This window comes from Pongo abelii, chromosome 23 (genome assembly GCF_028885655.2).
Source record: "Pongo abelii isolate AG06213 chromosome 23, NHGRI_mPonAbe1-v2.0_pri, whole genome shotgun sequence".
Taxonomy (NCBI): Eukaryota; Metazoa; Chordata; class Mammalia; order Primates; family Hominidae; genus Pongo; species Pongo abelii.
In genome coordinates this window covers 3,269,577-3,283,685 of record NC_085929.1, presented here as the reverse complement: position 1 = coordinate 3,283,685, position 14,109 = coordinate 3,269,577, and positions in this window count along the sequence as shown.

The following is a 14,109-nucleotide window of genomic DNA, read 5'->3' as shown; positions in this document are numbered from 1 at the left end:
GTGGAAAGGAATGGAGTGAAATGGAATGGAATGGAATGAAGTGGAATGGCGTGGAATGTAGTGGATTGGAATGGAATGGAATTGAATGGAATGGAATGAAGTGGAATGGAGTGGAGTGGAATGGAGAGGAATGCAGTGGAAAAGAGTGGAATGGAGTGGAGTGGAGTGGATTGGAATGGAATGGAGTGGAGTGGAGTAGAAAGGAATGGATTGGAATGGTGTGGAACGGAATGGAAACGAATGGAATTGAAGCAGAGTTTGTGCCATTGTGCTCCAGGCTGTGTGATAGAGTGAGATACTCTCAAAAGAAAGGAATTGAATGGAATGGAGTGGATTGGAGTGGAGTGGAGTAGAGTGAAGTGTAGCGGAGTGGAATGGAGAGGAATGGAATGGGATGGAATGCAATGGTATTAAATGGAGTGGAGTGGAGTGGAGTACAGTGCACTGGAATGGAGAGGAATGTAACGGGATGTAGTGGAATGGAGTGGAGTGGAGTGCAGTGGATTAGAGAGGAGTGTAATGGAGTGGAAAGGAATAGGATGTAATGGAATGTAGTGGAGTGGAGTGGAACGGAATGTAACGGAAAGGAGCAGAGAGGAGCAGAGGGCAACGGAACGGAACGGAATGGAAAGGAACAGAATGGAAAGGAACAGGAGCAGAGATTGTGCCACTGCACTCCAGGATGGGTGACAGAGTGATATACTCTCGAAAGAAAGGAAAGGAGTGCATTGAAGTTGAATGGAATGGAATGGAGTGGAGAGGAATGGAGTGAAGTGGAGTGGAGTGGAATGGGGAACAATAGAATGGGATGCAATAGAATGGAATGAAGTGGAGTGGAGTGGGATGCAGTGGAGTGGAGTGCTATGGAGCAGAATGGAATGGGATGGAGTGTAATGGATTGGAGTGGAGTGCTGTGGAGAGGAGAGGAGTGGAATGGAGTGGAATTTAATCGGATGTAATGGAATGTGGTGGAGTGGATTGGAATAGAGTGGAACGGAGTGGAATGGAATGGAGTGTAAAGAAAGGGAATGGAATGGATTGGCATGGAATGGAATGGAATGGAATGGAATGGAATGGAATGGACGGGAGTGCAGTGGAGTGGAATGGAGTGGAATGGAGTGGAATAGAGTGGAGTGGAATGGAATGGAATGGAATGGAGTTTAGTGGAACAGAGTGGAATGGATTGGAGTGGAATGGAATGGAGTGGAGTGCAGTGTAATGGAATGGAATGAAATGGACTGGAGTGGAACGGAATGGAATGGAGTGGAGTGGAGTGAAATATAATGGAAAGGAATGGGATGGAATGGAATGCAATGGAATGCTGTAAAGAAATGTGAGCTGAGATGGTGGCGCTGCAACCCAGCATTTGAGACAGAGTGAGATCCTGTGGAAAGGAAGGAATTGAATGGAATGGAATGGAGTGGAGTGGAGTGAAGTTGAGTGGAATTTAGTTATGTGGAATGGAACGGACTCAAGTGGAGTTGAGTGGAGTGAAATGGAGTGGAGTGTAATGGAGTGGAAAGGAATGGAATGCATTGCAATAGAACAGATTGGAAAGTAATGGAATGGAGAGGAATGGAATGGAGTGGCGTGGACGTGAATGGAGAGGAATGGAATGGAGTGGAGTAGAGGGGAGGGGAGTGGAGTTGAATGGAATGGAGTAGTGTGGAATGGAGCAGAATGCAATGGGGTGTAGGAGAATAGGAGTGTAATGGAAGGGAATGCAGTGGGGTGGAATGGAGTGGAATTAAATGGAGTGCAACACAGGGGAATGGAGTGGAATGGAGGGGAGTGGAGTGGATTGGAGTAGAATCGAATGGAATGGAGTGAAATGGAGTGGAATGGAATAGGGAGGAGTGGAGTGGGCTGTACTGGAATGTAGTGTAATGGAATGAAATTGAGTGGAATGGAATGGAATGGCATGGAATGGAGCATAGTGCAGTTGAAGGGAGTGGAGTGGAGTGGAAAGGCAATGAATAGAATGTAAAGGAATGGAATGGAGTAGAGAGAATTGGAATGGAGTGGAATGGATTCCAATGGAGTGGAGTGGACAGAAATGGAATAGAATGGAATGGAATGGAGTAGGGTGGAATGAAAAGAAATGGAATGGAATGGAGTGGAGTGGAATGGAGTGCATTGGAGTGGATTGGAATGGAATGTAGTAGAGTGGAACTGAGTGGAGTGGAGTGGAAGGGAGTGGAATGGAATGGCGTGGAATGGAATGGAGAGAGTGGACTGTAGTGGAGTGGAATGGAATTTGTTGGAGTGGAATGGAATGCAATGGAATGGAATGGAGGGGAGTGCAGTGGAATAGACAGGAATAGAATGGAGTGGAGTGGATTGGAAAGTAATATAACAGAATGGAAGGGGGTAGAGTGCAATGGAAAGGAGTGGAGTGGAATGGAGTGGAGTGGATTGGAATGGAGTGGAGTAGAGTGGAGGGGAATGGAGTGGAGCATATTGGAGTGGAATGGAGTGGAGTGGAGTGAAATGGAATGGAGTGGAATGGAATGGAGTGGAATGGAATGGAATGGAATGGAATGGAATGGAACGGAGAAGAGTGGTGTGGAATGGAGTGTATTGGATTGGTGGAGAGTGGAATAGAATGGAATGGAGTGGCATGGAATGGAGAGGAGTGGACTCCTGATTAAAGGAATGGAATGGAGTGCAGTAGAATGGAGTGGAATAGAGTAGAGTGGAATGGAAGGGAAAGGAGTAGAATGGAATGGAATGACATGGATGGATTGGAAGGGAGTGAAGTGGAATGGATTGGAGTGGAGCAGAATGGGGTGGAATGGAATGGTGTGGAGTGGAGGGCAATCGAGTGGAGTGGAATGAAATTTAACGGAATGGAAAAGAGTAGAGTGGAATGGAGTGGAGTGGAGTGGAATGGAGAGGAATGGAAAGGATTTGAATGGAGTGGAGTGGAGTGGAGAGGAGAGGAAAGGAGAGGAATGGAATGGAATGGAATGGAGTGGACTGGAGTGGAATGGAGTGGAGTGGATTGCAATGGAATGGAATAGAGTGGAGTGGAGTGGAATAGAGTGCACTGGAATGCAGTCCACTAGAGTGGAATAGAATGGAATGGGGTGGAGTGCAATGGAGCGGAGTGGAGAGGAATCGAGTGGAATGGAATGGAGTGGAGTGCAATGGAGCGCAGTGGAGTGCAGTGGAGTGGAGTGGAATGGAATGGAGTAGAGTTGAATGGATTGGAAGAGAATGGAGTGGATTGGAGTGCATTGGCATGGAATGGAAAGGAGTGGAGTGGAGTGGAGACATCAGGAATGGAGTGGAAAGAAGGGGAATGAAGTGTAGTGGATTGGAATGGAAAGAAATGGAGTAGAATGGAATAGAGTAGAAAGGAAAGAAGTGGAGTGCAATGGAGTGGAATGGAATGGTGTGGAATGGAATGGAAATTAGTTTAGTTGAGTGGAATAGAAGGGATTGGGAATGAATGGAGTCGAGTGGAATGGAGTGGAGTGGAGTGGAGTCGGGTGGAATGGAAGGGAGTGGAATGGAATAGAGTGGTGTGGAAAAGAATGGAACTTCATGGTATGGAATGGAGTGGAATGGAATGCAATGGAATAAAATGTAGTTGAGTGGAGTGGAATGGAATGGAATGGAATGGAGTGGAGTGGACTGGAATGGAAAGGAATGGAGTGGAGTGGAATGGAATGGAGTGGAGTGGAATGGCATGGAGAGGAATGGAGTGGAGTGGAATGGATTGGAATGGAATTCAGTGGAATGGAACGGAATGGAGTGGAGTGGAATGGAATGGCAGGGAATGGAGTGGAATGGAGTGGAGTGGAGAGGAATTGAGTGGAATTTAATGGAGAGGAGTGGAATTGAATGGAATGTATTGCAGTGGAGAGCAGTGGGGTGGAATGGAGGGGAATGGAGTGCACAGGAATGGAATGGAATGGAATGGAATGGATTGGAATGGAATGGAATGGAATGGAATGGAGAGGAGTGGAAAGGAGTGGAGTGCAGTGGAGTGCAATGGAATTGAGTGGAGGGGAGTGGAGTGGAATTGAATGGAATAGATTGATATGAAATGGAATGGAGTAGAATGGAGTGGAATGGAGTGGAATTGTGTAGAATGGAGTGGAATGGATTGGAGTGGAATGGAATGGATTGAAGTGGAGTGGAGTGAAACGATATGGAACGGAGGGTAGTGGAAATGAGTGGAATTGGATGTAGTGGGATGGAGTGGAATGGAGTGGAGTGGAGTGGCGTGGAATTGAGTGGAATAATCTGGAATGGAGTGGAATGGAATGGAATGGAGTGGAATGGAATGAAATGGAAGAGAGTGGACTGGAATGGAATGGGGTTGAATGAAATGGAATGGAATGGAGTGGATTGGAATGGAGTGGAGTGGAGTCGATTGGAGTGAAGTGGAATGAAGTGGTGTGGAGTGGAGAGAATTTTAGTGGAGTGGCATTGAATGGATTGGAATGGAATGGAGTGGAGTGGAATGGCATGGAGTGGAATGGAAAGGAGTGCAGTGGACAGAAGTGGAGTGGAATGGAATGGAGTGGAGAGGAGTGCAGTGGAGTAGAATGGAATGGATTCGAGTGGAGTGGAGTGGAATAGAATGGAATTTAGTGGAATGCTTTGGAATGGAGGAGAGTGGAATCGAGTGGAGTGGAGAAGAATGAAGTGGAATGGAATGGATTGGAATGGAATGCAATGGAGTGGAATGGAATGGAATGGAATGGAGTGGAGTGGAGTGGAGACTAGTGAAGTGGCATGAAATGGTTTGGAGTGGAATGATCTGGAATGAATTAGCGTTGAACGAAATGGAGAGGAAAGGAATGGAATGGAATGGAGTGGAATGGAATGGAATTGAGTGCAGTGGAATGGAATGGATTGGAATTGAATGGAGTGGGGTGGAATAGAGTGGAGTGGAGTGGATTGGAGTGAATTGGAATGAAATCGAGTGGAGTTGAGTGGAGATTAATGGAGTAGCCAGAAATGGATTGGAACGGAATGGAGTGGAATGGAATGGAGTGGAGTGGACTGGAATGGAGTGCACTGGAATGGAATGGAATTGAGCGAAATTGAGTGGAGTGGAGTGGAGTGTACCAGAATTAAATTGAATGGAATGGAATGGAGTGGAGTTTAGTGGAGTGGAGTGGAGTGGAATGGAATGGAGTTTAGTGGAGTGGAGGGGAGTGGAATGGAGTGGAATGGAATGTAATGGTGTGGAATGGAATGGAATGGAATCTGAGATTCTGCCACTGATCTCCAGGCTGTGTGACAGAGTGAGATACCCTCAAAAGAAAGGACTGAAATGGAATGCATTGGAATGGAATGCAATGGAATGGAATGGAATGGAATGGAATGGAGTGTACGCGAGTCGAATGGAGTGAAGTGGATTCGAGTGGAATGGAGAGGAGTGGAATTGGATGGAATGGATTGGAATGAAGCGGAGTGGAGAGGGGTAGAGTGGAGTGCAGTGCAATGGAGTGGAATGGAATGGGACGGAGTGAAATAGAGTAGAGTGGTGTGCCGTGGAGTAGAGAGGAGTGGAATGGAGTGGCCTGGAACAGGATGTAATGGAATGAAGTGGAATGGAGTAGAGCAGAGTGGAATGGAAAGTAATTGAATGGAGGGGAATGGATTGGAGTGGAATGGAATAGAATGGAATGGACCAGTGTTGAATGGAGTGGAATGGAATGGAGTGGAATGTAATGGAGTGGAAAGCAGTGAAGTGCAGTGGAATGGCACGGAAAGGCATAGAGTGGGATGGAATAAAATGGAGTACAGTGAAATGGAATTGAATTGTATAGAGTGGAGTGGAGTTGAGTGGAAAAGAATGGAGTGTAGAGGAGTGGAGTGGACTGCAATGGAATGGAATCGAATTGAGTGAAATTGAGTGGGGTGGAGTGGAGAGGAGTGTAATGGAATTAAATTGAATGGAATGGAATGGAGTGGAGTTTAGTGGAGTGGAGTGGCGTGGAGTGGAAAGGAGTTTAGTGGAGTGGAGTGGAATGGAATGGAGTGGAATGGAATGTAATAGCATGGAATGGAATGGAGTGGAATCTGAGACTCTGCCACTGCTCTCCAGGCTGTGTGACAGAGTGAGATACTCTCAAAAGAAAGGACTGAAATGGAATGGAATGGAATGGAATGGAATGGAATGGAATGGAGTGTACTCGAGTCGGATGGAGTGAAGTGGAGTGGAGTGGAATGCAGAGGAATGGAATTGGATGGAATGGATTGGAATGAAGTGGAGTGGAGAGGGGTTGAGTGGAGTGCAGTGCAATGCAGTGGAATGGAATGGGACGGAGTGCAATGGAGTAGAGTGGTGTGCCGTTGAGTAGAGAGGAGTGGAATGGAGTGGCCTGAAACAGGATGTAATGGAATGAAGTGGAGTGGAGTGGAGCAGAGTAGAATGGAATGTAATTGAATGGAGTGGAATGGATTGGAGTGGAATGGAATAGAATGGAATGGAGCAGTGTTGAATAGAGTGGAATGGAATGGAGTGGAAAGCAGTGAAGTGCAGTGGAATGGAATGGAATGGCATAGAGTGGAACGGAATAAAATGGAGTACAGTGGAATGGAATTTAATTGTATAGAGTGCAGTGGAGTTGAGTGGAATGGAATGGAGTGTAGAGGAGTGGAGTGCAGTGCAATAGAATGGAATTGAATTGAATGGAATGGAGTAGAATATTGTGGAATGGAGTGGAATGGAGTGGAGTGGAGTGGAGTGGAATGGAGTGGAGTGGATTGGAATGGCGTGGATTGGAGTGGAAAGGAATGAAATAGAATGTAGTGTAATGGAATGGAATGGAATGTTATGGAACCTGAGAGTGTGCCACTGCACTCCAGGCTGTGTGACATAGTGATATTCTCTTGAAAGAAAGAATGGAATGGAATGCAGTGGAATGGAATGGAATGCAGTGTACTGGAGATGAGTGGAGTGGAGTGAACTGCAGTGGAGTGGAAAGGACTCGAATGAAATGGGACATAAAGGAATGGAATGAACTGGAGTGGAGTGGGGTGTAGTGGAGTGTCGTGGAATCGAGCAAAATGGAATGGAACGGAGTGAAATGGAGTGGAGTGGAGTGCAGTGGAGTGGAGAGCAGTGCAATGGTTTGTACTGAAATCGGATATAATGGAATGGGGTGGACTGGAGTGGAGTGGAAGGGAGTGGAGGGGAGTGGTATGGAATGGAATGGAATGCAGTGGAATAGAATGGGCAGGAGTGGAATGGATTGGAGTGGAAAGGACTAAAGTGGAGTAGAGTGGAATGGAATGTAATGGATGGAATAGAGTGCAGTGGAAGGGAGTGGAGTGGAGTGGATTGGAATGGAATGGGATGGAAAGGAGTGGAGTGGAGTGGAATGGAATGGACTGGAATGGAATGGAGTGGAATGGAATGGAGTGGAGTGGAGTGCAGTTTAGTGGAATGGATTTCAATGGAGTGGAATGGAGTAGAATGGAGTGGAATGAAATGGAATATAACGGAATAGAATGAAGTGGAATGTTGTGTAGTGGAATGGAATTGAGGGCAGTGGAGTGGAGTGAAATGGAGCGGACCTGAGTGGAATGGAGTGCAGTGGAGTAGAATAGAATGGAGTGGAATGAAATGGAATGGAAAGGAGAGGAATGGAAAGAACGGCATGGAATGCAGTGGACTGGAGTGGAATGGAGTGGAGTGGATTGGAGTGGAAAGGAGGAGATTGGAGTGGAGTGGAATGGAGTGGAATGGAATGGAAAGGAATGGAGTGGAATGGAAAGGAATTGATATGAGTGGAGTGCAGTGGAGTCGAGTTGAGTGGAGTGGAATGAAGTGGAGTGGAGTGGATTGGAATTCAGTGGAATGGAATGGAACAGAGGGGAATGGAATGGAATGGAATGGAGTGGATTCGGGTAGAAAGGAGTGGAGTGGAAGGGAATAGAGTGTAGTGGAATGGAATGGAATGGAATGGCTTTTAAGGGAGTGGAGTGGAATGGAGTGCAGTGGAGTGTAGAGGCGTGAAAAAGAAAGGAATGGATTGTACTGGAATAGTTTAGAGTGGAGTGGAAAGGAATAGAATGGAAAGGAATGAAGTGGAATCCAGTGCAGTGGAATGGAGTAGAGTGGAATGGAAAGGAATGGAATGGAATGTAGTTCAGTGGAGTACAATGGAGTGGATTGGAGAGGAATAGTTTGAAATGGAAAGGAATGGAATGCAATGCAATGGAATGGAGTTGAGTGGAGAGGAATGGAATAGAATGTAGTTGAGTGGAGTGGAGTTGAGTGGAATAGAATGGAATGGAGTGGAAAGGAAAGGAGTGGACTCCAATGGAGTGGAATGGAGTGGAATGGAGTGGCATGAAAAAGAGTGGAATGGAATGGAATGGAATGGAATGAAACGGAATGGATGGAAGTGGAATGAAATGGAATAGAATGGAATTGAGTGGACTGGATAGGTGTGCAGTGGAGCGAAGAGGAATGGAGTAGAGATGAGTGGAATGAAATGGAGTGGTGTGGAGTGTAAGGGAATGGAATGCAGTGGAATAGAATGAATGGAGTGCAATGGAATGGAATGGAGTGGAATGGAACTCAATGGAATGGAATGGAGTGGAATGGAATGGAATGGAGAGCATTGGAAAGCAATAGAGTGGAGTGGAATGGAGTGGAGTAGACCAAATTGGAATGAAGTGAAATGAAATCGTGTGTATTGGAGTTCAGTGGGGTTTAGAGGAATTGCATGGAAGGGATTGGAACAGAATGGAGTATAGAGGAATGGACTGGAGTGGAATGGAGTGGAATGGAATGGAATGGAGTGCAATGGAATGGAATGTAATAAAAAGAAGTTGAGTGGAGTGAAAGCCGTGAAGTGGAGTGAAATGGAGGGCAGGGGAATGGAATGGAGTGCAGTGGATGGAGTGGAGTGGACTGCAGTGGAGTGGAATGGAATGCAGCAGAATGGAATGGAATAGAATGGAATGGAATGGAGTGGACTTCAATGGAATGGAATGGAATATAATGGAATGGAGATGAGTGGAATGGAGTGGACTGGATTGGAATGCAGTGGAATGGAATGGAATGTAGTAGAGTGGAATGGAATGGAGTGGAGTTGGGACAAGTGGAGTGAGGTGGAGTGGAATAGGATGGAGTGGAGTTGAATGCAATGGAGTGGAGTGGAATGGAATGGAATTGATTGCAGTGGAGTGGAAAGGAAAGGTATGGAGGGGAATGGAATGGATAGGAGTGGAATGGAGTGGAATGGAATGCAGTGGAGTGGAGTGGAGTGGAATAGACTGTTACGGAGTGGACTGGAATTTAATGGACTGGAATGGAATGCAGTGGAATGGAGTGGAATCGAGTGGGGTGGAGTGGAATGGAGTGGAGTGGAGTACAATGGAATGGAATGGAGTGGAGTGGAGCGGAGTTGAATGGATTGGAGGGAATGGAGTGGAGTGGAATGGAGTGGAATGAAGGGGATTGGAGTGTAATGGAGTGGAGTGGAGTGCAATGTAGTGGAATGGAGTGAAATGGAGTGGAACGGAATGGAATGGACTGGAATGGAGTGCAATGGAGTGGAAAGGAGCAGAATGGAATGGAGTGGAATGTAGGGGAATGGAGTGGAATGGCGGGGAGTGGAATGTAATGGATGGAGTGGAGTGGAGTGGATTGTAACGGAATGAAGAGGAGTGGAATGGAGTGGAATGGAATTAGGGGAATGGTGTGGAATGGAATGGAGTAGAATGGAGTGGAATGGACGTGAGTGGAATGGAGTTGAATGTAATGGAGTGGAATGCAATGGAGTGGAATGGATGGAATGGGATGGAATGGAATGGAATGGAACGGAGTGGACTGGAGTCGAGTGAAGAGGAGTGGATTGGAGAAGAGCGGAATGCAGTGGAGTGGAGAGAATGGAAAGGAATGGAGTGGAATGGAATGGAATAGAATTGATTGGAATTTAATACAGTTGAGTGGAATGGAGTGGAATGGAGTGGAATTGAGTGGCATGGAGTGGAATGAAATGGAATGGAGTGGAGTGGAAATGAGTAAAATGGAATGGATTGGAATGGAGTGAAATGGAGTGGAGTGGAGTGGAGTGGAGTGGAAAGGAGTGGAGTGGTGTTGAGTGGACTAGAGTGACGTGGAATGCAGAGGAGTGGGGTGCAATGGAGTGGAGTGGAATGGAGTGGAATTGAATGGAGTGGTATGGAATGCCATGGAATGGAATGCAACGGAGTGGAATGAATTGCAGTGGAATTGAATGGACCGGAATGGAGTGGTATGGAATGGAAAGGAGTGGAATGTAGTGGAGTGGAGTGGAAAGGAGTGGAATGCAATGGAGTGGAGTGGAATGGAGTAGAAAGGAATGGAGTGGAATGGAATGGAGTGGAGTGGAGTTGAGTGAAATAGAATGAAATGGAATGGGATGGAATGAAATTCAATGGAATGGTGAAAAGTAATGTGAAGTTAGATTGTAATACTTCACCCTACTCTTTCTGACAGAGTGAGATCCTGTGGAAAGAAAGGAATGGAATGAAATGAAGTGGAATGGAACGGAGTGGAGTGCAGCAGAATGGAGAGGAGTAGATTGGTCTGGAGTTGAGTGGAATAGAGTGGAGCAGAGTGGAATATGGTAGAGTGCAACGGAGTGGAGTGGAGTGGAATGTAGTGGAGTGGAATCGGATGTAATGGAATGTAGTGCAGTGGAGTGGAGTGGAATGGATTGAAATGGAATGGAATGGAATGGAATGGAATGGAATGGAATGGAATGGAATGGAATGGAATGCAATTCAATGCAATGGAATGCAATGGAATATAATGCAATGCAATGGAAATTTGACAAGTAATCTCAGCTGAGATATCGCCACTACACTACAGCCTGGGTGACACAGTGATATCCTTTGGAAAGAAAGGAATGGAATGCTATGGAGAAAATTGGAATGGAATGGAATGGAGTGGAGTGGAATGGAGTGGAATGGAGTAGAATGAAATGGAATGGATTGGAGGGTAGTGGAATGGAGTGGAGTGGAGTGGACTGGATTGGCGTGGAATGGAATGGAACTGAATGGAATGGAATAGAATGGAGTGTAGTGGAATGGAGTTTAGTGTAGTAGAATGGAGTGTATGTAATGGATGTAATGGAACGGAATGGAATTTAGTGGAGAGTAGTGGAATCGAATGGAATGGAAAGCAGTAAACTGGAATGGAGTGGAATGGAATGGAGTGGAATGGAGTGGAATGGAGTGAAGAGGAATGGAGTGGAATGCAATGGAATGGAGTTCAAAGGAATGAAATGGAGTGGAAAGGAATGGAATGGAGTAGAGTGGAAAGGAATGGAGTGGAATGGAATGGACTAGAGTGTAATGGTGTGAAGTGGTGTGAATTGGAGTGAAGTGAAATGAAATTGATTGGAGTGGATTGGAGTGGAGTTTAGAGGAGTGGCATGGAATGGGTTGGAATAGAATGAAGTGGAGAGGAATAGCGTGGAGTGGAATGCAGTGGAGTGGAATGGAATGGAAAGAAAAGGAGAGAAATGCAATGGAATGGTGGGAAGTTGAAAGGAAATAAATAGAGTGCAGGGGAGTGGAGTGATATGGAATGGAATGGAATGGAATGGAATGGAAAAATGTTTGCTTCGATTGTGCCACTGTAGAATATGCTGTGTGACAGAGGGAGATCCTGTCTAAAGAAAGGGGTGGAATGGAAGGGATTGGAATGGAATGAAATGGAATGGATTTTAGTGTAGTGGAGTGGAATTGAGTAGACTGAGGTGCAGTGCAGTGGAATGTAATGGAAAGGAATGGAATGGAAATGTGAAATGAAATGTGAGCTGAGATTGTGCCACTGTACACCAGCCTGAGTGACAGAGTGAGATCCTCTCAAAAGAAAGTAATTGAATGGACTGTACTGGAATGCAAAGGAATGGAGTGGAGTAGAGTGCCATGGAGTGGAAAGGAGTGGAATGGAATGAGATAGAATGGAGAGGAGTGGAGACGACTGGAATGGAATGGAGTGGAGTGGAGTGGAATGGAGTGGAGTAGAGTGGAATGGATTGGAATGGAGTCGAGTGGAGTTCAGTGGAATGCAATGGAATGGAAAAAAAATGGAATGGAATGGAATGGAATGGTGAAATGAAATGTGAGCTGAGATTGTGCTTCTCTGCTGCACACTGGGTGACAGAGTGAGACACTCCTGAAAGAAAGGATTGGAATGGAATGCAGTGGAATTTAATGAAATGGAATGGAGTGGAGTGGACTGGAGTGGAGTAGAGTTGATTGGAGTAAGTGGAGTGGAATGGAAAGGAGTGGAAGGAATGCAGAGGAATTGAAAGCAGTAGAGTGGACTGGAATGGACTGAAGAGGAGTAGAGTGGAAAGAATCGGAATGGCATGGAGTTAAGTGGAGTGGAGTGCAGTGGAATGGAATGTAGTGGAGTGGGGTGAAATTGAATGGAGTGGAGTGGAATGTAATGGAATGGAATGGAATTGCATGGAGTGTAGTGGAATGGAGTTGAGTGGATTGGAAAGGAATGGAATGGAGTAGAGTGGAGTGAACTGGAGTGGAGTGGAAAGGAATGGAATGGAATGGAGTGGATTGGAATGGAATGGAACAGAGTGGATTGGAGTGGAATGGAGTGGAGTGGAGTGCAGTGGAGTGGAGTGAAATGGAATGGAGTGGAGTGGATTGGATTCGAGTGGAGTGGAATGGGATGGAATAGAGTTGAGTGGAATGGATTGGATTGGATTGGTCTGGATTGGAATGGAATTCAGTGGAATGGAATGCAATGGAGTGGAGTGGAGTGACATGGAATGGAGTTAAGTTAAATGGAATTGAATGGAATGGAGTGAAGGGGAATGGAATGGAAAGTAATGGACTGGAGTTGAATCAGGTGAAGTGGAATGGAGTGGAATGGAATGGACTGAAATGGAATCTAGTGGAGTGGAGTGGAGTGAAATGGAATGGAATGGAATGGAACGGAATGGAGTGGAATACAGTGGAATGGATTGGAAAGGAATGGAGTGGAGTGGAGTGGAATGGAATGGAATCAAAGGTAATGGAGTGGAATGCAGTGGAATGGAGTGGAGTGCAGTTGAGTAGAGTGGAATGGAGTGGAATGTAGTGGAATGGGGTGAAATGGAATGGAGAGGAATGGAATGGAACGGAGTGGAATTCAATGTAATGGACTGTATTGGAAAGGAATGGAGAGGAGTGGAATGGAGTGGAATGGAATGGAGTGGACTGGACCGGTATGGAATGGAATGGAATGGACAGGAGTGGAATGGAGTGGAGTGGAGTGGAATGGAGTGGAATGGAATGGAGTGGAGTTTATCAGAATTTAGTGGAATGGAGTGGAATGGAGTGGGATGGAGTGGAGTGGAATGGAAAGAAATGGACTTGAATGGAGAGGAGTGTGTGGAATGGAGTGGATGGGAGTAGAAAGGATTCTAGTGAAGTGGAATGGAACGCCATGGAATAGAATGGATTGGAGTGGAATGGAGTGGCGAGGAGTGGAGTTCAATGGAATGGAGTGCAGTGGAGTGCAGTGGAGTGGTATAGAATACAACATAATGGAATTGAGTGGATTTGAGTGGAATGGAGTAGAGTAGAGTGGAGTGGAGTGGAATGGAATGGAGATGAGTGGAATGAAATGGAATAGAATGGAGTGGGCTAAAATGGAGTGGAGTGGAGTGGAATGGAATGGATTTAAGTGGAATGGATTGGAATGGAATGGAGTGAAGGGGAGTGGAAAGGAAAGGAATGGAGTGGAGATGAATGGAGTGGACTGCAATGCTGTGGAATGTAAAGGAGTGGAATGGAATGGAGTGAAAAGAGGTGGAGAGGAGTGGAATGGAGTGCGTGAAAAGGAATGGAATGGAATGGAGTGGAGTGGAATGGAATTGAATGCAATGGAATGGTATGGTGTGGAATGGAATGGAATGCAGTGGAATGAAGTGGAATGGAATACAGTGGAGTGGAGTGGAGTGGAGTTGACTATAGCGGAGTGGAATGAAGTGCAGTGGGGTGAAATGGAATGCAGTGGAGTGTGGTGGAATGGAATGCAATGGAGTGGAATTGAATGGAATGGAATGAATTGCAAGGCAATGGAGATGAGTTAATGGAGTGGAAAAGAATGGAGTCGAGTGTACTGGA